General features: G+C 51.3%; 2 non-coding genes across 2 annotated transcripts; both read left to right on the top strand.

Annotated features, from left to right (window-relative positions):
• Positions 1 to 1,096: 1,096 nt before the first annotated feature.
• TRNAE-UUC (transfer RNA glutamic acid (anticodon UUC)) lies at positions 1,097 to 1,168 on the top strand. Its single transcript has one exon. It is a non-coding gene; the product is annotated as a tRNA-Glu (tRNA).
• Positions 1,169 to 1,174: 6 nt separating this feature from the next.
• On the top strand, positions 1,175 to 1,246 carry TRNAQ-UUG (transfer RNA glutamine (anticodon UUG)). Its single transcript has one exon. It is a non-coding gene; the product is annotated as a tRNA-Gln (tRNA).
• Positions 1,247 to 11,920: the final 10,674 nt, after the last annotated feature.

The following is an 11,920-nucleotide window of genomic DNA, read 5'->3' as shown; positions in this document are numbered from 1 at the left end:
CTAGTAGGCGGTACGCTGAACAATGTCACCAAGCGCAGTGCACACGGCCCACTGCGCCTCGCCGGGATTGCCAGAGATTGGAAGTTCCCCCGTTTTTCAACTTCCTCGCTGCACACGGCCCGCTGCGAGCGTGATGTGCTTCTTAAGTGGCATGGGCCGCTTCGTTTCCGTTTACACGCCGTGGTCGCGACGTGTGGTTTGACCGTCCGATAGTGCGTTTCGTGCGTTTGACAGTACAGACGTGCGCTTGCTTTACGAGGCCAAGATAATAGACAGCGGTCGGAAAGGAAAGAGGAAAACGATTTCCATTCACCAAAAGGTAGCCATTAAAAAAGAAGTCATAGCCTTCGGTCTAGAGTATTCGCTCTGCCTCACACATTTTGCTCTCATGAGGAGAAGTCGTCCAGTGGTGTCGTTGTGAGCAGCGTGATCGTCCGTCGTGTGAGAAGCCCACCAAAATGGCTACTCGTGAAGGAATTGCCATTCCGAGCCCGCATTCACCGAGGTTCGTATCGGCTTCAACGCCATGAAAACGGGGCAAAGTAATACGAATAGGCCTTTCCCTGCTCTCTGGAACATCATTCCTTCAAGATCTTGCATTTAATGCTCAGCTTCACACTTTCACTGCAACAATTATAACAAATAAGTACCAAGAATGGCCAATCACATGCACTCAGGCTTGTTCGACGGAAAGGATGCTGAGCTGCTTAAAGGCCTGGCTACAAGTGTGAAGTGAACCTATAGTTTCGAGCCTTGCGAAGTGGATAATGGGATGTTTTAACTGAAGGTATTTGACGCTTCGCTGCTCAGTAAAAAAAACGATGAAGCGCTTTATTTCGTTTGCGTTAATGCATGCCTAGCGTAACACAATGATTCACAGTGAGGTCCGGTAACATCATCTCGCCGACCTCGTAGTTCAAGGGAGGAATCAGCCGCCAACCTCTAAGGGTGACGGCGCCGCGAGGGCAATAAACTGGCGAACAGTTGACCCAGACACGACAGCTGCTTTTACTACACCGCCGCTCCGTCGTTTCGACGCGGCCATGCGTGCTTCCGCGTCTTGAAAAAACGTTCCCCAGCTGCGGCGGAGAGTGTCTCCGGCGTGGTCTAGTGGCTAGGATACCTGGCTTTCACCTAGGAGGCCCGGGTTCGATTCCCGGCGTCGGAAATAGTCGGTCTCATGGTGTAATGGTGAGCACTCTGGACTTTGAATCCAGTGATCCGAGTTCGAGTCTCGGTGAGACCTGATGTTTTTCTTCCGATTTTTTTTTTTTTACTTCGAGTATGCGGCCACGAAAAGTCCCGCCTGTATCGTTTTTCGCTAGTCATCCTCATAAAGATCAATGTGACAGCGTTTATTCTTTATCATCTGTCTACCACCTGCAAATGGCCGTCCAGTTGTGCTTCCGGCCTTTTTTATCTAAGTTTTCAAGAAATTGCGCGTTATCTCGGACAAGGAAGGTCGCTAGGGGCGTTCTGTTTTTCGCAACTTAACCGCCATCTGTTCCCAGAACATTTGGAGATCAATAGAACATCACTAAATGGAGAGAAAAGTTGATTAGTCGCAGCTGTTGGTTACGTTGTATATCACCTGTGGTTTGCTGTACCGCGGTTGCTCCAGTTCTTCCTTGGCTGTTTTTTAGTTGGTTGCAGAACATATGCGGCAGCCTTAGATCTGTACGTCCCGCGAGCGGCAACTACAGGCCTCAGACCTTTCAGCCAGGCCTGGCTACAGGCTAGAACGCATCACCGTATCTTTAACAACTTTTTGGCGTTTTAGGCGCGTAACTTGGGCCGTTGGACGTAGAAACAATTCAGCTGCCCGATGTGCGAGTTTAAAGAAGTCCTGAGTCAAGGTAAACCTGAGTGAGCCGTAATTTGAATTGTGTGAGTAGGCCCGAATGAGTGAGCCTAGATGAGTCGTGAGTCAAAATGAGTGAGTACTCGCGTCTCTTGGCCTCGGTAACGGTGGCCCTGCTGCAGAGGCTTCCACGTCTTTCTATGTTGGGGCCGTACAAATGTCCACTCAGTTGGAGTAAGCCTTCCCGGATGACGAGTGGGAAGACATGACTGCGTCGCAATTGTGCAAGGCACTCTCGTTGAGCGCGCTCCCACCTGGGCCTCGCCCGGCTGTTCTCTCAAGCACAGCATGGATAGAAGTCCATAGTCCCGACCTGCCCGATGCGGTAAAAGATTTCCGCTAGCGCATCGCGTGGGGAGTCCTTCCCACAAAAGTCCGCCTGAGTAGGTGGGGGGTTGCGCGGGATTACACATGTGTTCACTATGGGCTCCCAGAGACGAGCAAACATGTGTTGGACGAATGCGTAGTGGCGCGCACGCTTCTCCGCTTGGCCGCACGAGCGTTCTCTTTCTCCGTGTCACGAGCAACCGCCCCGAGGGGAGCATTTGAGCGGATCCTAAAGTTTACGATTGCGCTCGTTGAGAGAATCGCAACATAGCCACACAGGTGCAGACACCGCTTCGCTTCATGCAACCCCTGATGCCCAAGCTAGCAGCGTTATAATGTAGTGCTTCCTTGACGTGCAACTTTTCGTTCTTGGCGAAGACGCCTGCCTTCGGCGGTGGCCGACGCGCCACGTACTTACATATTACGCAGGAGAGGGTGGCCCTCGAACGGAACGCATGGTAGACGCACAGGCACTTCCAAATGGGGATTCACGCGAGAATCCAATGTGGCAAGCGCTTCCTAATAGTGCGTACTTTGTCTTCTGCATCATGACGCCATTGTGACCTCGCCTGAACTTAAATTCTTGTTTAAAGCCAATGCACTGCTGAGAGCATCAAATCCCAGCAGGGCGCTGCTTGATCATACACCCTAGGATTGTACAGCTTCTTTGAGTCAGCCCAAATATCCCCGGCTCCATTGCTGTATTAGACCACGTCGTATTTACTGCATCAAGTAAATCTCGTTGTTGCTTGTATAAAGGAATTTCAGTTAAAGGAAAACTGCATAGGTTTTAGAAATCAACGAGCTCAAGAGGGTCGAATGTGTGAAACTTGCACGTGAAGCATGCGAAGTCTTTTTGGGCTAGCACTTTAAATAATGAAGTAATCGCTGGTTAAAATCCGGACGCCCTTCAAGCTTTTCCGCAGCGCACAACGCCAAGTGGGGGGCGCATGATGACGTCATCGAAGGTATCAGTACATTTCCAAGGCAAAAATCCTGCTTTGAAGGAAAAAAAAACCAATGCCATCGAAGGCGAACCCTGCCGAGAGTTGTTCGGCAGCGTCTAACGAGCCAGGACAGGGTGTGGCTGACGACAACGGTAATTTGAAATCATACCTTCCGTGATGTCACGCTGAGTTTCCCTGCATTCCTCCGGTGCATTGAGGAGAAGCGCAAAATTCAATCGTCGATAATGTCGCTATTTTAAATGTTAGTGCAAAAACACTTGGCATGCTTCATATGTAGCCTTTATAGATTTTAATCCTTGAATATCGCGAAATTCCCAAAAAAGTGCTGTAGTTTCCCTTTAAGTGTGTTGTTTTGTCTGCCCTGTACTTGAGAACCTTCTGTTTGTATCCAAACAGTAAAATGGTTGCAATATAAAAGAGTGCGGTGAGGGGCTAGTTGGTACGACATTATGAGAACAAAAGTAACTGCGCAAAAGGACGGGACAAGAGAAAGAGAACCACACGGGACAAACGCAGACTGACAACTGATTTATTCCACCTACTCCTCTTTCCTTCAGCAGCAAAGCGCATGCGCACCAACCACAAAAACAAAAAACAGAAGCGACACTCATGCCGTGGAATCAAGGAACTCGAACTCCTTGCGGTACAGGTGTACTGAAGCATCGCTAATACACTTATCAGGCCCTAACCTCGCGATTTCCAAGGCCTCGATAATTTCTCGTTCTTTTTTATCCCTCGAGCGTCCGATAATCTTAGTCCTATCGAAAAGCGGATTACAAGGGGGCAGCATCTGCCTAAGCATTGTCACACTTGCAAGCATGATGACAGAGATTGTAATCCGCTTTTCGATAGGACTAAAGGGCGACCCACATGGAGCGTACTTGCGCTGCGGATTTTGAGCGGCGCGGCGGAACGCCGACGCACCGCCGCCGTGCCGCACCACAAGAGGCGGAAAACGGGCGGCTGCCGCCTAACCGCTGCCACCAAAAATTTCAGTGTTGCTAGAAACGGCGTCTGTCAATTCTCGATAAAATGTCGACAAAATGTTTTGCATTTGCGACGAATGAATTATTTATTCAATGGCCGCAGCGAAGAGTAGTTATTTTTAAAGATTAATGTTGATCTGACCGTTATTGTTTTTTCAGGTATATTTTTGTTAGTTATCAGAGAACATGAAAGGCTTATTTGCTTCGACAATTTGTAATTTATTCTACACTGTACTTTGTCAGTGCAGTGAGCAGATCGATTTCGATCTGTTGCCACACTTTTTGGGCATGCTCGCATTCTTTTTGCTATCAGTTGGCCAAAAACTGCAGGTTCATCTGTCTGTAGAATTCCTTCAAGCCTTTTATTTCGATTTGGTTGCGTGTTCTTTTTGCTCTTTGTTGTGAGCGTGGTGGGTTTTGCACTGGGCTGCAATTTTCATTTGTGGTAGCGTTGAAGTTGCTGCTTTGAGTAGCAGCAACTGTTTTGTCGTGCATGGCATCACCCGCGGTGTCCTCAGGCGAAGTGGAGTCGTAGTCTGTAAAGTGCGAAGAGAACAAAAAGCAACCTGTAGTCTTTATCAAACAGTGCTGCACATGCTACGTGCTTTATTAGGCATTGCAAATATATTTTTGGCAGACTTTTAGCAGTGCACACAGCTCATTCTTCCTAAAAGACCACTGAGAAGCTCACATGCTCACACACTGGCGCAGATGCACCATATCACACACACCGGTCGTTTCTCCAGCTCATCGCTCGGTCAACACTGACGCTGTTTGAAGCTGACACACAAAATATTTCGAACGCGCAGACACGCCGCGTTGGTTTTTCAACGTTTTTGGGGCAGGAACTGCCTCGCATTCCTGACGGCTGCGACGTTGGAATCTGCCCAGGTTTGCGGGGGGATGTGCACTTCGTCGCGGCATCGTCCCCGACTTCTGAAGAAGGTGCCCGCCACCATCGGTCGTTTACGGGAACGAAAACAATAACAATGACGATCCTTTTAGCCTCTATTTTTCTGTTTCAATCTACCAGTAAATCGAAGTCCTAGCTACGCAGCATACTCGCTGCAGTACTTTACGCTACCTTGCAATCGCTTTCGCCGCTGCAAAGAGATACATTTATACACTCCGAACAACAACGCTGCAAAAAAAAAACATGTCACCTGAACAGTCCTTATTGCGATTTGCTTTCAAATGTAGCGAGCAATGATATAGTGTAGTTCACCGGGCACCAACAGTTCGCGCCTATGTAAACGCCGTACGTGTAGGTCTGGGCACTGCGAAGATGAAATGGTGTATCAGGTGGCAACGCGTCATTTAGTTTAGGCATCCACCATTAATTGTCATTTTTTTTTCGCTTCAAGCCATAATGAAATATATCGGCGCGGCTTGACATACACGCCGCAGCCCCTATGAACTGCCCGCGCTGATGTCAACAAAAAACACGTGCATGTCGGCGAGGGCGTCGCGATGATCGTTTGCTTACCTTCAGGGTCCTCTCCTATCTCCGCTTCAACTTCCTGCCACATGGTAACCTTCCTTCTTCTGTCCATGTATGCGGCGTGCGAACAATTCCATAAAGCCGGTCTTATCTGCATAGCTGAGATAAGCTTGTCGTTGTACGCGATGCGCGCAGCTTTCGTCGCCATGTTGAACTGGCTAGGCGAGTCAAATGTTGCGGGCGGAAGTAAGGCGCGGTCGCACCCTGATTGGTCCGCGCGGACAGCTCACGTCGGCCGCTTCCGGCCAGCGGCTGACCGCCGGGCGCAAATATCTGGCCCGGCTTGATCGACGGCGTCCGGCCGCCTGGCGGCCAGCGTCCGGCCGCCGGCGGCCGGACGCCAGTTTTCCGCAAGAAAAACGCCCCATGTGGGTGGCCCTTAAGATTATCGGACGCTCGAGGGATAAAAAAGAACGAGAAATTATCGAGGCCTTGGAAATCGCGAGGTTAGGGCCTGATAAGTGTATTAGCGATGCTTCAGTACACCTGTACCGCAAGGAGTTCGAGTTCCTTGATTCCACGACATGAGTGTCGCTTCTGTTTTTCGTTTTTGTGGTTGGTGCGCATGCGCTTTGCTGCTGAAGGAAAGAGTAGTTGGTGGAATAAATCAGTTGTCAGTCTGCGTTTGTCCCGTGTGGTTCTCTTTCTCTTGTCCCGTCCTTTTGCGCAGTTACTTTTGTTCTCATAATGGTTGCAATAAATTTTCTTAGAATCCGCTTCCGCGGGGTACCACTCCATACGATCTGATTGGTCCCATACGAGCAGGTACGCATAATACATACGAGCAGGCACGCACGCAGCTGGCGGGAACGTGGCGCCATCTGGCGCCCCCATAGTTTCTGCGCACGCGCAGTGGCGCCTCACGGAAGCGGATCACGGTAGTGGATCGCGCTATTCTATATAACCTTCTATTGTCTGAAGTGGCGGTGTTCGACTCGCTGTGTGCGTCATGCGGCCGTTTGATAACGTCACCCTACTTGTCATCGCTAATATGTTCCGTACCACGTGCGAGTACACACACACATGCCACCGGCCTTTTTCGTAACGGGACTAATAATGCTTTCACATTACTTATTTCTACCGCAGCCCGTCAGGACCGCACAGGGCCGTGACGCTGCGCCAAGTCAAGCCATGGCGGCCAGAAGTTGTCTCACGCTTTCGACAATAGAATCTTCCGGTCATGTACGGCACAGCGCTCAGCCAACCGTAGTGACAATGCAGAACCAAAAGGTTGAATTAAAGGATTAAAAATTTGAACAATTTTGATATTTAATTATAGACTTACGCTGAAGAGTCCAAGTGTTATGCCTCTGGAGTGATTCTGTAAGGCGGCTCATTTTGCATTCACTATATTTGTCAGAGTCGACGAAGTAACTAGCGCAGATTGGAACCATGCCCAGAGTGTGGTCCCGGTAGCTCCTATTTATTTGCTATTAGTAGTCTCTCCCCAGTTATGTGTCAAGATCTTGTGTATGTATCTGTTCTTATCGGATATGGTCTTTTGAAAGATCTTGTGTATGTATCTGTTCTTATCAGCTTAATATCTGATATGGTCTTTTGAGGGCCGTTCGGATTACGCGATAGCGTAGTGAGACAACTTGCACTTGTTTCGCCTTTTGCCAGAGATTGCCACGGGGAGAGCATCCTAATAAGCCTTTAGGCGAATTTTTGAAGGCTTTGCCTGTGTGGGCAAGGCCTGACCTTCAAAGCAAAAGAAAGATTAAGCTTTCACTTCACTTTATAGCTTTTTCTCAAATTGCATGCAATAGGCGCCATTTTCAATGCAATTCTCTACACTGCTGAAGTGCCGTAGTGGCGGCTTAATTCTTGTATTTCGTTAATTAACCGAATGACAGTGATAACGACTTTTTGATCGCCCTTGATAACCCTGGGGCGTGGCCCGAATTCCTGTTAAATTAAAGTTTTTCTCTCTCTCTCGCCTTTGATAAAGCGCTTTTACAGAGTGGTTCCAATCTTGTCGGTGCTGGTGGGCTTCGTTTAGTCTATATTTGTGTGCGGCAGATTGCTTTGCGCTTCGTGTACTTCCGAGTCTCCTCACAAACTATAATTTGTGCCTTCTTGTAGGTCAAATACTGTTTTGCTGACTCGCGTTGTGTCTACTAATTTTTGTGATCTTCCTTCTGTATTGGGGCTGAGAGAGAGAAAAATAAACTTTATTATCAGAAAGAAATTTGAGGCAGGCGCCTGGGTTCCCGCACCATGCCACTGCATGGGAGACCCTGCTGCGCTCGGAGGACCCGGCCGTGCAGACCATCGCAACCGGCCGGGCTGCCAGTGTTATGGACCTTAGGAACATAAACACTTGAGTGCAGTGGGGTCGTGCGGGGACCCTGGGGCGTGCCCCGAATTCCTTGTACAATAAAGTTTTTTTCTCTCTCTCTCAAATGTTCCTAAGGCCCATAACACTCGCAGCCCGGCCGGTTGTGATGGCGTGCACGGCCGGACTAACGGATCAGGTGTATTTCGTAGTTGCTTTCCTACTGGCTCCTTTTACAGTGGGAGCTGTTTGTTGGCGGTTAGTGGTTTTTGAGGAAAAGGATGACGCCGTATCTCCCTCACTTCTTGCTGGACACATCAATGGCATCAAACGACCGACCGACCGACCGACCGACCGACCGACCGACCGACCGACCGACCGACCGACCGACCGACCGACCGACCGACCGACCGACCGACCGACCGACCGACCGACCGACCGACCGACCGACCGACCGACCGACCGACCGACCGACCGACCGACCGACCGACCGACCGACCGACCGACCGACCGACCGACCGACCGACCGACCGACCGACCGACCGACCGACCGACCGACCGACCGACCGACCGACCGACCGACCGACCGACCGACCGACCGACCGACCGACCGACCGACCGACCGACCGACCGACCGACCGACCGACCGACCGACCGACCGACCGACCGACCGACCGACCGACCGACCGACCGACCGACCGACCGACCGACCGACCGACCGACCGACCGACCGACCGACCGACCGACCGACCGACCGACCGACCGACCGACCGACCGACCGACCGACCGACCGACCGACCGACCGACCGACCGACCGACCGACCGACCGACCGACCGACCGACCGACCGACCGACCGACCGACCGACCGACCGACCGACCGACCGACCGACCGACCGACCGACCGACCGACCGACCGACCGACCGACCGACCGACCGACCGACCGACCGACCGACCGACCGACCGACCGACCGACCGACCGACCGACCGACCGACCGACCGACCGACCGACCGACCGACCGACCGACCGACCGACCGACCGACCGACCGACCGACCGACCGACCGACCGACCGACCGACCGACCGACCGACCGACCGACCGACCGACCGACCGACCGACCGACCGACCGACCGACCGACCGACCGACCGACCGACCGACCGACCGACCGACCGACCGACCGACCGACCGACCGACCGACCGACCGACCGACCGACCGACCGACCGACCGACCGACCGACCGACCGACCGACCGACCGACCGACCGACCGACCGACCGACCGACCGACCGACCGACCGACCGACCGACCGACCGACCGACCGACCGACCGACCGACCGACCGACCGACCGACCGACCGACCGACTGACTGACTGACTGACTGACTGACTGACTGACTGACTGACTGACTGACTGACTGACTGACTGACTGACTGACTGACTGACTCGGTGGTTGGTTGGTTGGTTTATGGGGTTTAACGTCCCAAAGCGACTAAGGCTATCAGAGACGCCGTAGTGGAGGGCTCCGGAAATTTCGACCACCTGGGGTTCTTTAACGTGCACTGACATCGCACAGTACACGGGCCTCACTCCTCGCCTCGGGCACGCAGGCCTGTCAGACAGGGAGTAGCGCGTTCGCAGTTATAGGCTGGCTGGCAGTCCTTGGCTGGTAGCGGCCTCTTCCGCCGGATGGATGGTGGTGCGCTGGAGATCAAGGTTCGAGCTTCTTAGCAGGGTTTCCCAGGCTTCTCTACTATCAGTTTTTTTGCCTGCCCCGGGAGGAGTTCATTATCATCATCATCATGAGACTGACTACGTCCACTGCAGGGCAAAAGCCTCTCCCATGTCACTCCAATTAACCCTGTCCTTTGTCAGTTGCGGCCACCGTATCCCCGAAGACTTCTTAATCTCATATCCGCCCACCTAACTTTCTGCCGCCCCCTGCTACGCATGCCTTCTCTTGGAATCCACTCCGGGAGAATTGGGGCACTCCCAAATTATGTGCTCGATGGTCCCTCTCGCCCCACAGTGTGTGCATCTTTCATGCGACCTCAGCTCTGGCAAAAGGTGGTACGCCCATACCGGGGCCATAAATGTAGTAGTTTGTAGCCGCCTCCACGCTGCAGTTTCTCTATTATTTTATTTTGGATATGGGGTAGTACCAACCTACGTTCCAATTTGCAATGGTCAATAATTTCCCCATAATTTTTCAGACGCTCCTCTTTACACCAGTGCTCGGGGGAGGGGGGGCTCTACGGCTACCGGATCGAGTATATCTGAGTACGTGGGGGTAACTGGGTCAAAGGTGCCTGTGGTGCAAAGTGCTGAGTCTGCTCGGTTGACGTATCCTCGAGCTAACTCGTCTGCTGCCACGTTGCCCCTCATCCCCTCATGTCCCGGAACCCACACTATACTATGTTTAGTGTTTTTGTGTCTTCTCGTCGTGTGTAGAATATGATTGGCGATGCTGTCGATCCTGCCTCTTGTGTAGTTTCTACATGCTTGTTTGGAGTCCGTCACTATAGTGAGGTTGTGTCCTGTTGCGTTGCCGTGCGATATTGCGAGAGCAATGGCGGCTTCTTCAGCTGCTTCTATGTTTGGGTTGTTTATCGTTGCGCTGGTTATTTCTTGCCCTCCTTCGTCTGTTACAACGGCGATTGTTTTGCGTTGGTATCGGTACTCTCTCCTGGTATGACGTCTCTCTCTCCTGTTATGACGTCACGCCATAACGTCACTAGCGCCTCTAGCGGGAGGAGCGCGGCGCGCCGTGGCAAGCGGCCGCCGTTACCCGACGAGCCGAGTTGGTAGCCCGTCTCTCGCTCCTGGTATGACGTCACGCTGTGACGTCGCTAAGCATGGTATGACGTCAGGGGTCATTCTAAAGGTCAAACGTGGCAAGTGGCCGCCGCTACGCGAAAGGCCGTGCTTGGGAGTAGTATTGCTTGCGCAATAAAAAAAAATAAGAAGAAGAAGATGGTTTGGTTTACGTTTATGGAGTTTAACGTCCCAAAGCGACACGCGCTATGAGGGACGCCGTAGTGAGAGTCTCCGGAAATTTCGACCACCCAGGGTTCTTTAACGTGCACTGACATCGCATAGTACACGGGCCTCTAGAATTTGGCCTCCATAGAAATTCCACCACCGCGGCCAGGATCGAAACCGCGTCTTTCGGGACAGCAGTCGAGCGTCATAACCACTGAGCCACCGCGGAGGCTCATTAAGAAGAATAAAAGAAAGAAAATGGTGCAGTAATTGTATCACATCTCGGTGGACACAAGTTGAGAGTGAAAGAAGGAGAAAGAGAGAAAGAGGTGGCGTAGTGGAGGGCGTCACCATACTTGGATACAGCAATAGGTCTCCTTTTATTGCCATTCAATTTATTTTTTTTTTACTGGAATCTAATTTGTTACCTTCCTAACATTTTTTAATTACCATTATTATAAGAAGAATAATAAAAGATAATAATGATAATCAAAAATGTTAGCAAGGTAACCAATTAGATTCCAGTAAAAAATTTTGAATTGCGGTAAAAGCGAACCTGTGGCTGTATACAAGTAGGGTGGCGCCCTCCACTACGGCACCTCTTTCTTTCTTCTTCTTTCACTCTCAACTTGTGTCCACCGAGATTTGATACAATTACGGCACCATTTTCTTTCCTCGAAAAAAAAACTTTAATCAAAATACCAGCCCTACCTTTTAGGCTACGTAGAAAATATTCCTTTCAGACAGCTGTGTCGCAAAGAACTGTTTATGGAAGGTAAAGCACGTACAATAATCCCTTAAGTTTTGGAGAACATCCTTGTGCATACTTCTCTGAGAAAATTTTTAACCTCCTGTGATTTGCATCCTCCAGCCCGAGCCCATGTATTGGTAAGAAGTGTCCTCCATTTTCTGTTTTAACTACTTCGTGAGCGAGTTCGTTAAGTGGTATCGAGTATCCCGGGGGCAGATAATCGGTCTGCGCTCTTAATACCTTCGGAAGCACGCTTTACAAAAACTAGG

This window comes from Amblyomma mixtum, chromosome 2 (assembly GCF_055824585.1).
Source record: "Amblyomma mixtum isolate Tamu chromosome 2, ASM5582458v1, whole genome shotgun sequence".
In the NCBI taxonomy this organism is placed as follows: domain Eukaryota; kingdom Metazoa; phylum Arthropoda; class Arachnida; order Ixodida; family Ixodidae; genus Amblyomma; species Amblyomma mixtum.
Note: the sequence above shows the minus strand (reverse complement) of the source record. Positions and strands in the feature narration are given on the sequence as shown.